Source organism: Hylaeus anthracinus, unplaced genomic scaffold (genome assembly GCF_026225885.1).
Source record: "Hylaeus anthracinus isolate JK02 unplaced genomic scaffold, UHH_iyHylAnth1.0_haploid 0, whole genome shotgun sequence".
Classification (NCBI taxonomy): Eukaryota; Metazoa; Arthropoda; class Insecta; order Hymenoptera; family Colletidae; genus Hylaeus; species Hylaeus anthracinus.
In genome coordinates this window covers 9,664,510-9,680,401 of record NW_026533254.1, presented here as the reverse complement: position 1 = coordinate 9,680,401, position 15,892 = coordinate 9,664,510, and the positions used below count along the sequence as shown (strand labels likewise).

The window sequence follows — 15,892 nt, the reverse complement described above, 5'->3', positions numbered from 1 at the left end:
ATGCAAGGGTATACGCGCGTTGTCACGGTAACCGTGGCTCAAAACAAGCCTGCGCGTTTTTCAATTCGAATGCACTCGCTGGGAAGTGATGAGGTTATAATGAAGTCCCTGCATACCCGCCCGCTGCGCCGAGCGCGCGACGCCGACGTCGCCACGTTGCGTAACGCGCGTTGTCTAACAGCTGTATCTGGGAAGCGTGGGTGGGAAAAGGAGGTTGGGAACGCGTCCTTCTTCCGTGGCCCGTGCTTCGCGATTAACCTCTTCAGGGAAACCAGGCATCGGATCGCGTGGAGAAAAAAATGTCGACTTGTGTTGTCTAATTTGAAATGCATATACAGTCTCATAAGTATTCGTACCCTCTATGTTTGTTGAAGATATTTGTCTAAATTGAACAATAGTTGGAAATATGGAAAATATTTAAAATACATGTGGAATGGATCGAGGATAGTCTGGTTAAGTATGAAATGTATAAAGCACTGGAATACAGATTTCATCGTAAGACACTGTAATTCTGCGAAAAAACAGCGCAGCCTCGTTAAAAAGAAATCGAGATTAAATATCAGACTATGAATTTTAATTTTCCTCCGGCGAATCTAGAGAAAGAATTGTTTAAACTCGGTGCAAAACCTCGAAGTTGATGAATTTTAAACGACTTGACACGATCAGGTTTGAAGTGGTGCTGCTGCTTGGAGAGGCATCACCTGGGAAATTGCTCAAGAGGATTTAAAAGCTGATCCCTCAATTTCTCAAATGCTTCTTTTTAGATCGCAGGGTATTTTTAAGAAAATTACCACTCCAGTCTTCTATTTTTCAGACGATTGCAAGGTGATCTTTCGATTCTGTTATGAAGTACATAAATAAATTTCAGCGTAAATAATAAATTATTTCCATACTAATCAACGATACTACAAATCAATCTCTATTTTAAAATATTAATCTGGTGAAATACCAAACTGTTAGCAGCTCTATAGTATATATTTATAGCGGCGAACAGATACAGGGTGAATGTATATTCCTCTGAGCCAGACTAAAGTTTCGAAACCCCAAAAGTTTGATTAAACATGAATTTAAATAAATTAGTTTATATATTCATACCGTAAATAATATGCAATTTTGATTTTAAAAAGGAATGCCTCGTAAATGAGGCAACACCTTCCTGTATGTACTTTTGGAAGTTGTTGCAAAAAAATGTTCCATTATGAGATGTAACGTGTCCAGTGGAATGCTCGTAACGTCTGCTTGGATTTTCATTTTAAGTTCGCGGATAATGCGTGGGCGGTCTACCTAAGCTCTGCTTTTGAGTGAGCTGTAGAAAAAATAATCTCATGCGAGATTATAAATGAGGAAATATAAAAATATATTTTCTAAATATTTCTAGAGGAACAAATACATGGTCACTCTCAGCTAGTAACACCTGCGCATATTTAAATTTTGTTCTTAATTCGATATTTTCTTATTTTTATAAAAGTATGTTTTTCGTTTCAATCATGCTCGGTAGTGCTTTCCTCTTCGTTGGACTAGTTTATTCCAAACATTTATATACTACAGGATGATGATTCAAACTCATGTTGTAGCTATTCGTTAGTTGATTGTATATAATACCGCAGATTGGAAACTTCGTAAAAAATTCCAAACACGAAGGCAATGAAGAATGAGTGGTATGAACTGGAGAAGCGAATGAAAAACCTCTAGGGATCGGCAACTCACAGGATCGAAACAAGGAATTTCCTTTCACAGGAATATAAAGATATTAAGACATAAGTTCATCGAAAAGTTATCTGAATAATGAATTTCTGTCCACTGTTTTTTTTAATAGACAAAAGTACGAATCCAGTTTCTATTAAGGTTTCACCAAAATTAAAAACACCATTCTCCAGTAATTTCAAATTGATAAAATAGCTTAATTAAATGCTACAAATCTCAAGCTCATTCCTCATTCATCGATAACTCTGTCCAACCTGGTAAACATTGTTCTAATCGAAAGTACACATTTTGTAAACTCGTCCGCAAAGTTAATTCAGTTTGGACGAGACCGCAGAGATAGGAATAATTGGTCTTAGAAATTGTTTAAGCCGCGTCATTTTGAATTCCACAGCTCAACTAGTATAGCTGGCGGTTATTATGCATTAGAAACGTACGTCATGGCTCATGCACCGCGAACATCGACACGATCAAGTTCCGCCTAAAGCGTCTGTCCTAAAGCCCGATTCAAACTCAACCATTAGTCGCGAGGTAGCTGTTATACGTATCTGGGCCTAATGAGATTTCCATGTAGCGTGAATGAATTGCTCCGAATGCATTCATACATAGATACGCATCTGTACGTGTACGTGCACGTGTACACACGATGAATCATTTCTGCGTGCCTTGCGTCATACCTCGTGTTTCGATATCCTGATTTTTTTCAACATCACTCGTTCCGGAGAATTAATAATGGTACACCAGTTGCAAACTGGCGGCGAGTGACGTAATTTAAAATTACAATGACACCGGCCCGCCGAAGTTAATAAACTCCGCTGAACAAGTTTAAAGAGAGGCGAATGGAGTTTCGGATTTTTAGTTGGATGGTTGACGTTCGAGGATCGCCTTTATCAAGAAAAGTTAAACGTTACGTCGCGTTGAAATTCTATTTTACCCTGTAAAATCGAAAAGTCGACCCCGTCGACGACGACTACAAAAATTGTTCGACGCGTCAACGTTGGGCAACTTTGCAGCAACGGTTTGCTCAATCACGTTTCAAGGCAGAAAAATACTTTAACTCAAAAGTTGAATGAAATACGCCTAATAGGATTGGATCATTTTTAAAATCTACATGATTTAATTTTTCGTTTTTAGAAGACTGATAATTAAGTAATTTTTAATAACTGGGTAATATAATCTTTTTGGATTTCGGAAATTTTCATAATTGGTATTAACTTTAATAAAAGCAAGACATGGGGTAATTTTTAATAGCTAGCAAAGATATTCTTTTTCGCTTTTAAGGGAAACGAGGGAAATAGGAAAATGTACGATAATTTTTCGAGGACTGAACAGAGGAAAAGTATAAATTGAATTACTGCCAGTTAACAAATAATATTCCTAACAGTATTTGCCGCGTTAAACGGTCCGTTCGTTTATCAAACGATGGGGTATAATGGAGACTCGATTTGTAAGAAAAAGTAATTATTACAAGTTGGGTTTCTTCGTGAATTCGCTTGGTCGCAGTTTGCTCGAATACAAATGGATTCTTAATTATCCTTAATTTGCGCCAAATCGAGCTTCCGAGCGTGACGGGCTGCGCGACGCAGCCCGGTGTCATTAACGAAATAATGAGAATTAATTTTGACTAGTGCTTCACTTCGGCAAATCAATCGCGCTCTCGGGAAAGCGATTCAATTCCGCCATTATGGATTCCGATGAACAGACCACGTGCATGCAATAATTTAATTCTGAAGCATGGCCTTTCTCATATTACTTGTACTCGCGTACGAAATCAGCATTCCTCGAGCCAAATGTACATATCATATATCATATGATGATTTTCTACAGCATATACACCGTTCCTCGGGTCGCAAGAAATTCATGAATCCCTTTAGGAGGAGGTGGGTAGAGAAAATGATTTTTGAAAATTTTTTGTTTAATAGTATCGGCTTCCAACTGTATTCTGCGAAAATTTGGATTAAAAATGTCAAAAGTTGACAAAGCTTCAGGCCCTGTTATTCATCACCGTCACCTAATATTTTAAAAGCATTCTTCCAACAATGGTGTTTTCAGAAATGGAAATCAAAATGCTACGACTGATCAATCGATTTGGTTCCAATTTTGAACAGGGAGTTTTACTACAAGTATAATTTTTTTTAATTAATGTTGTAGTTTTTTTTCATACTAATCACAAACGTAACTAAAGCCTAAGAAGAACTTTTTCTCACGGTTACGTAACAAAATCTTACCAAGATTTCAATTTTTATACTTATAAATCGTAATTCGACTCTGTCCCACCGTCCTTTGCCCCCTTTCATTTCCTTTACTCTTTCCCCACACCCTCCCTTCCAGCCCTCTTCGACTACCCTAAACCTCCTACAGTCTCTCGGCTTGCGACCCAATTACAGCGATACAACACGACCTCCTCATGTCCCCCGCAAATTAGGTTACGGAGGATCAATTCTTCGCTGCATGGTAACACGATTAATCAAACGGAAAAAATGTATCTGCAAGGTGGAAGGGCTAAACGACTGCAACCTTTGTCGAGTGTCCATGAAACCGTTCGTTCCACGATAGCTTAATGAAATTTCAATGTAGCCGGACTCGAAGGCGCAAGAATAGAGGCGAAACAGCGAGATATTCGATCGGTTCGCAGAAGGAGGAGCCTTCAAGATGGATGGCTCCCAGCGAATGTCCCCCGATAAGACTCGAGTGGACGATAAAATTGAGACGTTTGCTTTTTAATGCTCAGCGAACGCGGAACGGATAAGGTAATTACGAAGTAACGACGGTCGACGTAGTCGGTTTCTATATAACCGTCGCACAAGAGAAAAATAGACTCGCGGTGCGGGGTCTCGTGCTTCGCAAAGCGGTTCTATAAAGGAGGGAGAGCAGGAGGAGGCGGAGAGAAAAAAAAATCGGGGAAATACACGATTCTACGTACATGAAATTGAGTTTGAAAATGTTTGATGTTGATTGTAGGTAATTCAATCAGAGCGTAGCGAGTAATGAGACGGAAGCGGGGCTAAAACCCGGCTCGCTTGGGCGAATGCTCGTCGACTACCCTCCGTTGTCCCTCTCGCCCCCTCCCCCCCCCCTGCCCCTCTTGGTGGCTCCCTCTGTCCCTCTCGCTCGCCTCGACGATTCCCGCCACTCGTCGCGTGGCACCGTCTCCCTCGATCCCCGACTTTCTGCCGGCAAGTTCGATCGTACCGTGAATATGAATTAAGTTGATACGATTTGGACAATCTACCGCACGGCGGAGGGCGCGTGGGATGGTAACCAAAAGCCATTATATGGAAGCAAATCGTCCGATGGTGATTTCCTTAAAGTGGATCAGCGAGCATCGCGTCGGAAAAGAACCGAGAGGGTACGCGTGTTTCGTTCGTTGGCTCGGAAGGAGTATTAGGATAGATCAGTGGCTATGGATGCAAGAGGGGGCGGAAAGGTGGAATCGGAAACCCGAGAGTGATCGGAAGAATCATAAATTGAATTTCAGTTTTCTCAGCTGATTCCTTTAGACGATTTCCTTCCAGACGATGACCTCGACAACTTGTCTAAAAATAATTGAAGTCGGACGGTGATGCACGTTCGCCAACAAATGGGCACTGATTAATAATTCGACCATCGAGAAAATCTGACGCGAGTTTCCCAGCGTCGTTCGAGGGAAAACCTCGTCAGGCATCCGATGAAGCTTTCCTAGGGGCGCGGAATAATTTTCACCGTTTCCGCGACACGTACGCGCACGGATAAAAATACCGGTCGCCACTATTCAGAGGCATCGTGTCTCCCTGCTTTCGTCATATAACTAGCCATTGTTTTCCGGCGGCCGAAATTCAGTAGCGCCTGGCAACGTTGGACCGACAGAATCGGAGAACAGGGATGGCGCCGCGCAACGTTCCAGGCGTAGTTTCCCGGGTAGTGGTGTTACATTGTTTCATATGGGCACATTGTTTACGAATCCATACACGCAAAACAATAAAGGGACACCTCCCCCCCTCCCCCTCCCACCTCCCCCGATATACAGGTACATTCGTCTCACCCGCTTAGAGCCCGCCAATTTATCCGAACACCCGCGCGCCACCATTGCAGCCAGACTTGCTCGGTCCCTCTTATGCAACCGCTGAATCGAATCGAACACGGTCGTTGGAAAACAACCGGCGACTCGAGAGAATCGATCGGAGAAGTTGTTTCGATTTTATGCGGGTAACTTTCGACCTTGACACTCGCCAATGTGTGCTACGCGAGCACAGCTCTTTGAGAGAAAAAACCTTAATTAGTTGAGGGGGTAAACAGAGATGACTGCGGTGGAATACTTTCAAGGTTATGTTAATCCTTAAAATCCTTTAAACTCGAGATGCTTTCTTAGCATTCTATTACTACGAATGCTGAGCTTAGATTGACTTCGAAGATGTAGTCCGATTCGTGATCGCAAACTAATTTGAGATTTGAAAATCAGGTCACCTTTACTACATCGAATTTTATTTTATTGACACTTCGAATATCAAAGACGTCAAACCTAAACAAATATTATTGTTCGTTGATTTACTGGTAACGTTTCTGGTGTGTTCAGTTTCTTTAGAATATGCACCATGGATAGGAAAAACAAGAACGTAAATCCAAATGTTGGGATTGCGCTTTAGATACTTGCTCGTCATCGTTCTGGAAGGTCGACGAACGGACGTTTTCAAAATGGCGCATTCCCCTCTCGATGACATTCAATCCCTGGAATGACAGTCGACTCTCAAGAAGCTGCTTACTCGGTCGGCTAAATATTCCCGCGATTCTTCCTTCCAGGAATTTCAATTTTTCTCGACCACGCGAGGCGATTTCCCGAAATTAAATGGATGTCAAGCCTCTATCGACCCGGAGGCCCCACTAACCCCCGATATCCCCGTGATTTTTGTTCTTCCATAGCGATCGACCGTGCCGCTCTTTCAGCGGCGTTTACGATCGGTTCAACCTTCTTTACGAGCGTTCGACTGTTTACCCCTTTCAGTCTCCTTAACGTCTGTCCGTTCCATGTCGAGACCTCCCCTCGCTACCCTTCGGCCTTCATCGATTCTTTTTTCCATCTTTTCTCTCCGCTTTCTTTGTTCTCTCGTTTTTCCTGAAATACGCAACGCGACGGAGGAGCGTTTCCTCGATGAACCGTGCCACTGGCTCGGATTTCAATCTTTAGATGGACACACTGCTTCCTCCGAAGACGAACCAAGTGTATACAGGGTGGTGGATGTGTACACATGCGCGGACGAAGTGTGTATCGGTTCGGTAGTATTGCGGAAGTTGAAAGATTTCATTTTGTTGAAGGTAGATTATACAACTTGTCGCTGTTATTTTGTTGGTGGTAATTAAATGCATTTCTAAATTTCTTCCGTGCTTTGGCCTTTTACAATACGTGCACAATTATTGATAAAGTCTATACCGGTATAACGTTGTTCAATAACATTATATCGGTATTCGTAGCATTCGATTTCTTTCGGGGTAATCGAGTAACTACCTAAAAACACCGATATTTCTCCGTTATTTGTAATACCGTTTCAAACTCTGTTTTAAGCATCGCGAAGTCTCAGCATAGCTTTACCAGTAACGTAAGGCCAGGACGTAAACGATACCGGTTCAAGAAGAACAAGAGTTCTTCCTTGGCCTTCTGCAATCGTTCCGAGCTCGTGCCCTTTATCCCCTTATAAAATCCAAAGAACCACGGATCCCCGAGGGGTACGCAGAGGGTTAGGCGAGTACGGAGGGGGGAGGGGGGGAGGGTGAAAGCGGCTCGGTTGTTATTCCCGTACAGCTGAACTTAATTCCGTAACTCGATCGACCGCACCGGATGAAACTTACCGGCGGTTCTCTCCGGTAAACCCCATTACCTTCTTGAACGACTGCGGTTCCTCGTCAAGGCTGAGTTACGAGAGACGCGGGAGAGATACCCCCAGCGAAGAAGGGAGATGGAGAGGAGAGGATGGCGGAGGTAGGCAGGATGGACAAGACGAAATCGGGATGATAGTCGAACGGAGCAGACCCGAGAAGAACGAATTACAGATATAGAAACCGGGGGAGAAGCAGATACTGCCGCGAGAAGGGTAGGGGAGTGGTCGGAGCGGAAAGAAAGAGGTTACCTTGAAACAGACCTGGCGAGCCAACGAATGGCGGGCACCGCGGAAAATGAAATCCCTTTTAGCCCCGACCAACCCCCCTCCCCCCCCTTCCTTCTTCATCCCCCAGCCGGCGTAAAGGAAGGTTCGCCTTGTCTACGGCACGACATCGGCATCGGATTAGCGTAAAATCGAAGGGCGCTGACTTGGTCGCTCGTAAATTGACTACAACAAAGTTTGGAGAGAAGGCAGAGGCGGCGGGTGCCCTCCGCTCGTCGTGCCACCGATGGCGACGGCGGCGGTGGTGTCGGCGAAGCACAAAGGGAATCGATTCCCGGTTGAATCGCGATCCACGCTTCCCAGCCAGCACTCTTGCTCCCGTGCGCCATTTTGTCTTCCCGAATCTGTGACCATCAGCATGCAAAGTGGATAAAGTTTCTAGACTATACTCTCCGTCGCCCTTTCTTTGCTCGCTTCCGAATCCTATACCTGGCCTCGCGCCACCCAACCGTCGACTCCACGGTTCGCTATCGCCGGCCCGCGTCCTCGTTCCCTCGGTCTCGTTTTGATTCGTTCCTATTCCAGATTGTTTCTCGGCACCTCGAGTCTTTCACGTTTCTCTACCGCGTGTCCTCGTTCCAGTATTTTTCCTTCTCGAGATCAGGACCGGGTTTTACAACGATCCAGGCGCATCGACGCGCCTCTCTACCAATTTGGAATGCATCGGGGGGGGGGGGGGGGGGGGGTGGAATTTGGTTGATTTTTTTTTTTAGAGGTGGGGGAGGGGGGTGGGATACCCGATCCTCTAAGCAACGAAGGGAACGCGACGGAATATGGATATAAGTGTCCTGGATTCAATTTGGGAGCAGACTTTCCGTGATACGTTCCAATCGAGCCAATATCACGCTCGAACTTCGACGATACTGTACTTTTCCTGCTACGAGTCTAATCAGAGTTTCTCGAGAAAGTGTTGTTGAGAGTTAATGGAAACTGAACGATTATTCGGGGGTTTTGCGTGTTGAGCTTATTTGTCGCGATAGATTTGATAGATATGATAGATGAGCAAGGTTTGGCGTTTCTTTGTAAAAAAAACTATGACTTACGTGTTTGATTTGGAAACATGAAGCCTATCGTTTAAATTAGACAAATTTCTTCAATTGATATAGAGGGTACGAATACATTTAATCGACAATAAATAATATTTTGAATTAAGAAAGGGAGGCTGGATTGGTTTATGTGAAGTAACGAAAATGTCGAAGAAAAAGTACGCTTCATTAAAATAACCTGCGTTCTGTGTTCTCATTAATTTGAACCGTAATGCGACAGCTGAGTACGCAGGATCTCTCGTTAAACTATTTATTGAAGCCTAATTCGACGTGGAAGCTACGGCCCTCTGGCTAGAGTCCTTTCAGTATTTGATAGTCAAACGGTTGGTCCTTCAAAGCGCCATTTGGTCGCTACTGAGAAAACACTAGCCTGTTGCCTTAGGCCTGGCTTAAATTAAGACAATTTAGAGGCTTAATTGTCAGACACTTTCTTCAGATAATTGAGACCTGCAAAGATCAGTCCCATGCCATTGGGATCTACTTGTCACATTCATTAATTATATTATAACACGTCTCCCTGAGTATGGCATTCGTACAAGAATCATTTCTTTGCAGAATATTCTACTGAATTAATATATAAAAAATTGTAGTAATTCTTTCAGTTTAAAACCACCTAATTAAAATAATTAAGTTCACCTGTATACAAACATTATGTTTTGAATATGTATCTCAAAATAAACAGTGAGTCTAAATTAAAATGAAAAATGTATACCTGATAACCAGCTTCATGAATTATTTCATCAAGATTCCTTTTCAATGTGATACTCCAAACAATTCAATCAATTTGATAAATCAGAAAATTGTATCGAAGACCTGCAAATGCTCATTCAAGTAGATAAGTTCATAGATCCTGACCCAGAAAGAACATCCATGCTGTGCGTGAAACCGCGATTCGCTGAAACGATTTTCAACAAAAGGGTACGGGCGCTAAAATTTTATGGAAGATCGATATAAAGTGGAGAATATATTTTGTCCCTTCTTGAATATTTTAAGGCGCGTGATCGCGTGCACCGAAGTTCACAGCTTTCGCGCATAACCGACTGGTTAAATGGCAAATTTACACTTCAACCCGACACGGGTTCGGCGGAACTTGAGATTTAGCGTGCGACGCGAATGCCAATGGCGTGACAACAATGCGATATTTTCAAAGACTCTTCAAGTCAGAGGTTCCCGAACTTTTCGAGATGAATACCTTCAAATTAAAGGAAATCTCTGCGATCGAAATAAGTGGGAGAGTTTAAAATGTTCCGAGATTAATATACTTCAACAGTTATTGAATTTTATTGATCCGTATACAGAGTGTTTCATTTAAAATGGAATTATTCGATATCTCGTAACAGAGTAAAAGTTATTTAGTTTGAATAGACTATCAATTTTCCAAACTAGCTATGAATTACGGAATATATCGTAAAACATAATTTACATGCTATACCTTTGCAATATTTTGTACTATCCTGCAATTACACGTATTAATTATCTGCCGTCATAGTTACGACGATGCATTAAAATAATTGCGTTTCATGGACATAAACGAGAGAATTACCAAAGCTTCATCTTCGATATTGATTCGACAGAACTATATTTAATTATATCGACAGATGAAAGCTACATTATTCAAATTATCATTACGTTAAAATATCGAGTAGATGACAAAGTTGTATAGTAAACAGATTACACTGTCGTTGTTTGCTAATATACCGTTGATTAACAATATATAACGCGTCCAGCCGCCAGGATTATTGTTTTCGCCCAACGAGGTGAAATTTTTTGTGTTATTTACGTAGATATCAATCAATTCCGAATCCATATTACATCTACAGATGGAAATTAAAGGACGAATAATCACGTGAACGATATTTGTTGATTGACCTACATACCCTAGTAAAGTTCGTATCGTATAAAAGGCATCGATCATCCTGCTATTAAGAGTTTCGTTATTTTCACAAGGGTGCATATTAATGTATGCCGGGATGGAAAATTAATTCAAAAATAATTCTTTCCGCGCGAATAAAGTTGCCTCGTTTACAATTCGAACAATATATATACAAATTCGCGTGACCATACATCGAAACGAGCCTTTTATCGTTGGTAATTATCACTATACCATTATTTCCGTCTACGATATTTCATCGTACGCGTGCACACTTCGGTGTCGCCGTACGGCGACGCTGATATACATATTCATGCCGATAGACGCGAGTGAACAGGTTGATGTTCAGGTGCAACGTTGTAATAAAGAGAATACACGTTCATTTGCCGCTAACCATAGATATGTTACGCTATTACGTTATCAGTTCCTTTGATCTAATGAGATGATTGATCCAAAAGCACCATGAATAAATGACAAACTGCGAACCAATAAACATGCTTCTTTATCAAAAACTTTCGGAAAATTAACCGAAACATCTAATAATTCAATGTTCTCGGTTCCTGTAGCCGACGAATGCACGTAGGGTTCGTAACGCGAAACTCAGCGTAAACAATCGGACCGGTACGCGCAGAAATGCGTTTCTAATTAAAGCGGCCAGCGATAGTTTTTCTCGTTATGAAAATTTTCGCAGCCTCCAGGGCTTCGCCTTTCCACCCCCTAGGAAATTCCTCACTTTGAGGGACAACGAATTAATTTATCACGTTGAAACTCCCCCGGCGTCAATTAATATTTCCGGAGTTTATTATAAATTTTCCCCGGGCTCGTTTCAGCCCCTGTTTTTCGCGGGCGCGACGACGATCGTTTAAAATACGTACCTGGAATAACTGGCAGTAAAAACACAGGTTGCCGATCCGCGTACGTACCTCCCACGCGCCGACATATTTCCCTCGCGTGAATGACACACGGCGTCGAGCTATTCGAATTTCAGGATTTTGCAGAAACGACCCTCGTCGCTCTGGCGACGTGTCAAGTATTATCGCATCACCTGCCGACACCTCGATGATCTGCTGATGGCAATTCGGTCGGCGGAGCTCGCGCGCTTGTTACGATGACGCATACTCCCTGGAAGAGTCCTGGGGACGCGTAGATACACAACGCCAGCGCGCGGTGAATCGATTTTCTCGCATAACAACGCTATAACAGTGTCAATATATTAAGTCTGTTCGCAAACAAGCCGCGCACAGCCTACGCACGGGGCTTATAAGATGCAAAGGCACGCCAATGTTGTTTAAGTTGAGGAAACGCGGGATAAACGGCGCGTTCCTCGCGTATCGATTCTATATTATTTTCAGAAGGTTGGCAGTCGCGTGTAACGTCATAGAAGGCTTTTATTGGCATTGTAACGAGGATGGGTATCGGTGAAAAGTAGTTGTAAGACGAAGTACTGGGTGTGGGGAGAGATCTTATTGTATCGAAAATACCTAAATAAGAATTTAGAGACCCGCTGCAAGGAAACCTTGGCCTTCGATTCTGTTCATGGATGCAGTTTTATTTGTGGATCGATAAGCTGCTCGCGTGCATTATATTCTAATAGAAAAGAAAATATCAGTGTAATGTACACAGAATAAATAATATAGGAAGGTAGAAGATGTAAAATAGAAAACAATAAGAAATGCGAGTTAAAAGATAACAAGTGTAGCGTGATCTAGTTGGGGAAAATCTCCCGATTAAAATGAGTCCAAACTTAGTATCGTTTGGACTGATTAACTCATGATATAGTATTATGTATGTATTATACACAGGGAGACAAGATTTTTGACAAATTCTAATTTTTTTCAGACGATGACATGTGATTCTACAAGTCTTATCGCTTTCACCAGGAATCATCGACTTATCGTACTCACCTGGGACTTGCTGAGTAATATGTAACTGAAATCCACCCTCCATTTACGGGATGAGGTCAAGATAACCACTGTTCTTCCGAAGTGTGATGTCTTACACCGTGGTGGTAGAAGTTACCTACTCGAAACTTCGTGCAACTACCCTTTGTGTACCTTCGAGTCTGGCATTGAACATTCAGTGGAGCGTGGAAACGTTCAATTACAGAAAACGTTACACTGAATTTATTACACTGAGCATGTATCACTTTAAATGTTTATTTTCAAAACACAATTTAGGTGTAACATAGATAGTATAGCATTTGACTATTTACATTTCAAATATGTAACGATCCAGAGAGATAAATTAAATTTCAGATTCCATAACGCTGATATGAATTTGAACACACTTGAATACACTTGCGAACAAATTATTGAACTCAAAGATCAAAATTTGTTTAACGATTTTCGGGATGGATATCTTCAGACAGGGGACATCGAACTTGCAGGAAACTTCACGTCGTTACCGAAGTTCTGCCCACCGCCAATAATAGGACACGTACCGTTGCAACCCCCAACGAGGAAAGACGTGCTAACGATGCGATGGGTCGCGATATGCCCAGGAACTGAGTGTCTTGAACTCGGTTGGCAAGCAGTTGTCAATCACTCGTCGCTCCAGGATCTTGCCAGCACTCGATTAGACATTGTGTCTTGAAAGCAATCAGGCTTCCAGCAGTGAGTTCTAAGTTTGAATCGGAAGCACACAAGCTTCAAACTGTTCAAGAGGACTGTCCATCAGTCTTCTAGTTTTAATCCATTAGACTTCGATAAGGTGGGATTGCGATCTATATTTTTAATACTTTAAATATTTCGCCGGGACGTCAGGTCTGAAAGAGTTAATTACAAAATTTAAATCTAATCACCTTATCAATAACCAAACATGGAAGGCTACGGTATTCCCAACTAGATTCACGCACCGTCCCAAAAATCCGTTCCTATCCTAATTCACAGCATCCTCGCTTCCACAGTTTAAATATTCCCGCGAAGTATATACCTCCCGGCTTCTTATTACGCCGGAATCGCATTCTTAATATTTAATAACGAAGCTAGTTGCAAACTCGACATTGCGCGTAGACGCACAAGTCAGGCCGCATTAAAAATTCCGCGTTAGAGGAAGAACCATGAGTTAAACGACGGGGGATTTAATCGTAGCCTAAAACAGTTTATTCCCACCCCTGCGGAGAATCTCTCGGCGAGGTAACGGGTCGACGAGTGGCAGGCGAAAAACGAAGGGGGCGAAAAAATGGGAAGAGAGATTGAAGTCGCCGAGGTGCAGGCAAAAGCTCTAGGCTAGTATATTACGCTATCCGGAGCCGGATCGTGCCTCAAGACACGTTATTCAATTACGGACTAAGAGGTGCAGGGCCGACGGAGGGTAACTCGGGGACGAGCCATTTTCTCTTCAGTGTCCACTGGAGCCCAAGCTGGCTTCTATCAGGACGGAATCATAGAAAGACAAAACCCCCGGCCAGAATCTCGTTCCAGTGCTTCTTCAGGAGAAGGACTCGAAGGGCGCACACGGCGGGACAAGGAACGATAGCAGATGGGCAAGGTTAGGCGATCGGGATGAGGGTTCGATATATTGAATTATGGACTACGTGGCTCTGATTGAGACCGACTTTGAGGCGTGGATTACGCGGCAACTATCGTTAAGAGGATCCCGTACCTTGACTCTCCGAACGGTGAGTCTCTCCCGCGGAATTTCCCCCGTGGAACACCAAGGGATTCGGAACCCCATCAATTTCGACAAAGGTTTCCCCCGGCTACGCTCGCTGGGAAATTGTGTTAGGGCTCGCTGATGTAACGCGTGCCTACTTAATTATAATAAACGGTACGTAGTCTTGAGATGACTCGTTAAAACGATACGCAGAGTTTGATCGTCACTGATTATAGAAATAGTTTGAGATTTGCTAGTCTGGCTCCCTCGAGCGATGTAACGAGGCATTATCGCGAACGTGCAGTTTGCGGGTGAACACTCGAAATTGAAGTTTAACATCACGGTTTAGCCCTTTTTTTTTGTAACTATAAATAGGAGTAATTACAATGTTGGTATGGGTGAGATTTATGGTCAATGGTATAATTATTATTTTTTTGTATTGCTTTATATTTTCCAGAAAAGACAAATTGAATGAAAACGTTATCAATCCTTGTTCCTTCTAATTCTACTTTTACTCCTTCATTTTAAATTTCATTATATTTATCATCTCTCTATTCTGTCACCTCCCTTACATTTTAATTTACTGGATTATATCTCAATTTTATTTTTTTCCAATCCCAAAAGTATCGTCTGTATTAATTCAAAATTGCGATGGGAATTTGTAATCGTCAAACTTTTATCCATGTTCCATCATTCGTCCGTTAATTGCCTTACCGCGCCGCTGCTGAAAGTGAATATTTCCAATAAAGTGCAGCCAATCCTCCCGGTCCATTGTTTAAAAAATATATTTCGAGGAGCATCGATACAGGATGTAATTCAAAGCTTCCAGCTTTTACTCGCATCCCCCTATAATTAATTTTTTTTTCGTATTATGTCCTTCAACGCCGAATCGCCATGGTTCGACGATAATCCGTTAAACGTTTCGTTTACAGAAGAATGCAACAACGCGAGCGACGGTGTTTATGCATCGTAACGCAACCTGCGTTTTGCAAGTATAAGTGTTTGCGAAAAAATTACTCGTCGGTTACCTCGTCGAGTGACATAGTAAATAAACGCGAGTGAATGGTCTTTTCCTCCCGAAACGAAGGTAAATATTATTTATTGACGAACGGGTAATTCATCTGACAAGGCTCGGCAAATAACACGAGCACACTAAAACCATTTGGACGTTCGAAGGTAAACAGTATGATGGACGATGTATCTTCGATGCGAGGGAAATAGTTTTTACGTTTCTACTGGTAATAGGTAATTCATTATCATTACATTCTGTATCTCGTCTGATTGATATTGTAAAACATGAGGTAGACCATCGACGTAGTGACTTATTTTCTTCCTATTTCTATTTTTCACGTTCACGTTTACATTTATTTAAAACACCCCTTATTTAAATTTCCTCTTCTTTCAACGCTTATTCGAAAAATCTCTTACTCCAAACAACGTCACGAGGAACAACAAACGGAGACGATTATTTCGAATTGTAGTTTCATATTTTCAATTCAAAATAAAATTTTCTCAACTCCTCCGGAGACTCCATTACAACCCCCCCC

General features: G+C 42.3%; 2 protein-coding genes across 2 annotated transcripts in view; both read right to left on the bottom strand.

Annotated features, from left to right (window-relative positions):
- Positions 1 to 15,892, bottom strand: part of LOC128891813 (CUGBP Elav-like family member 5) — a 406,325-nt gene that overhangs the window by 32,492 nt on the left and 357,941 nt on the right. The window lies entirely within an intron of this gene.
- Positions 1 to 15,892, bottom strand: part of LOC128887467 (CUGBP Elav-like family member 4) — a 559,913-nt gene that overhangs the window by 272,055 nt on the left and 271,966 nt on the right. The gene's annotated exons all lie outside the window — the stretch shown is intronic.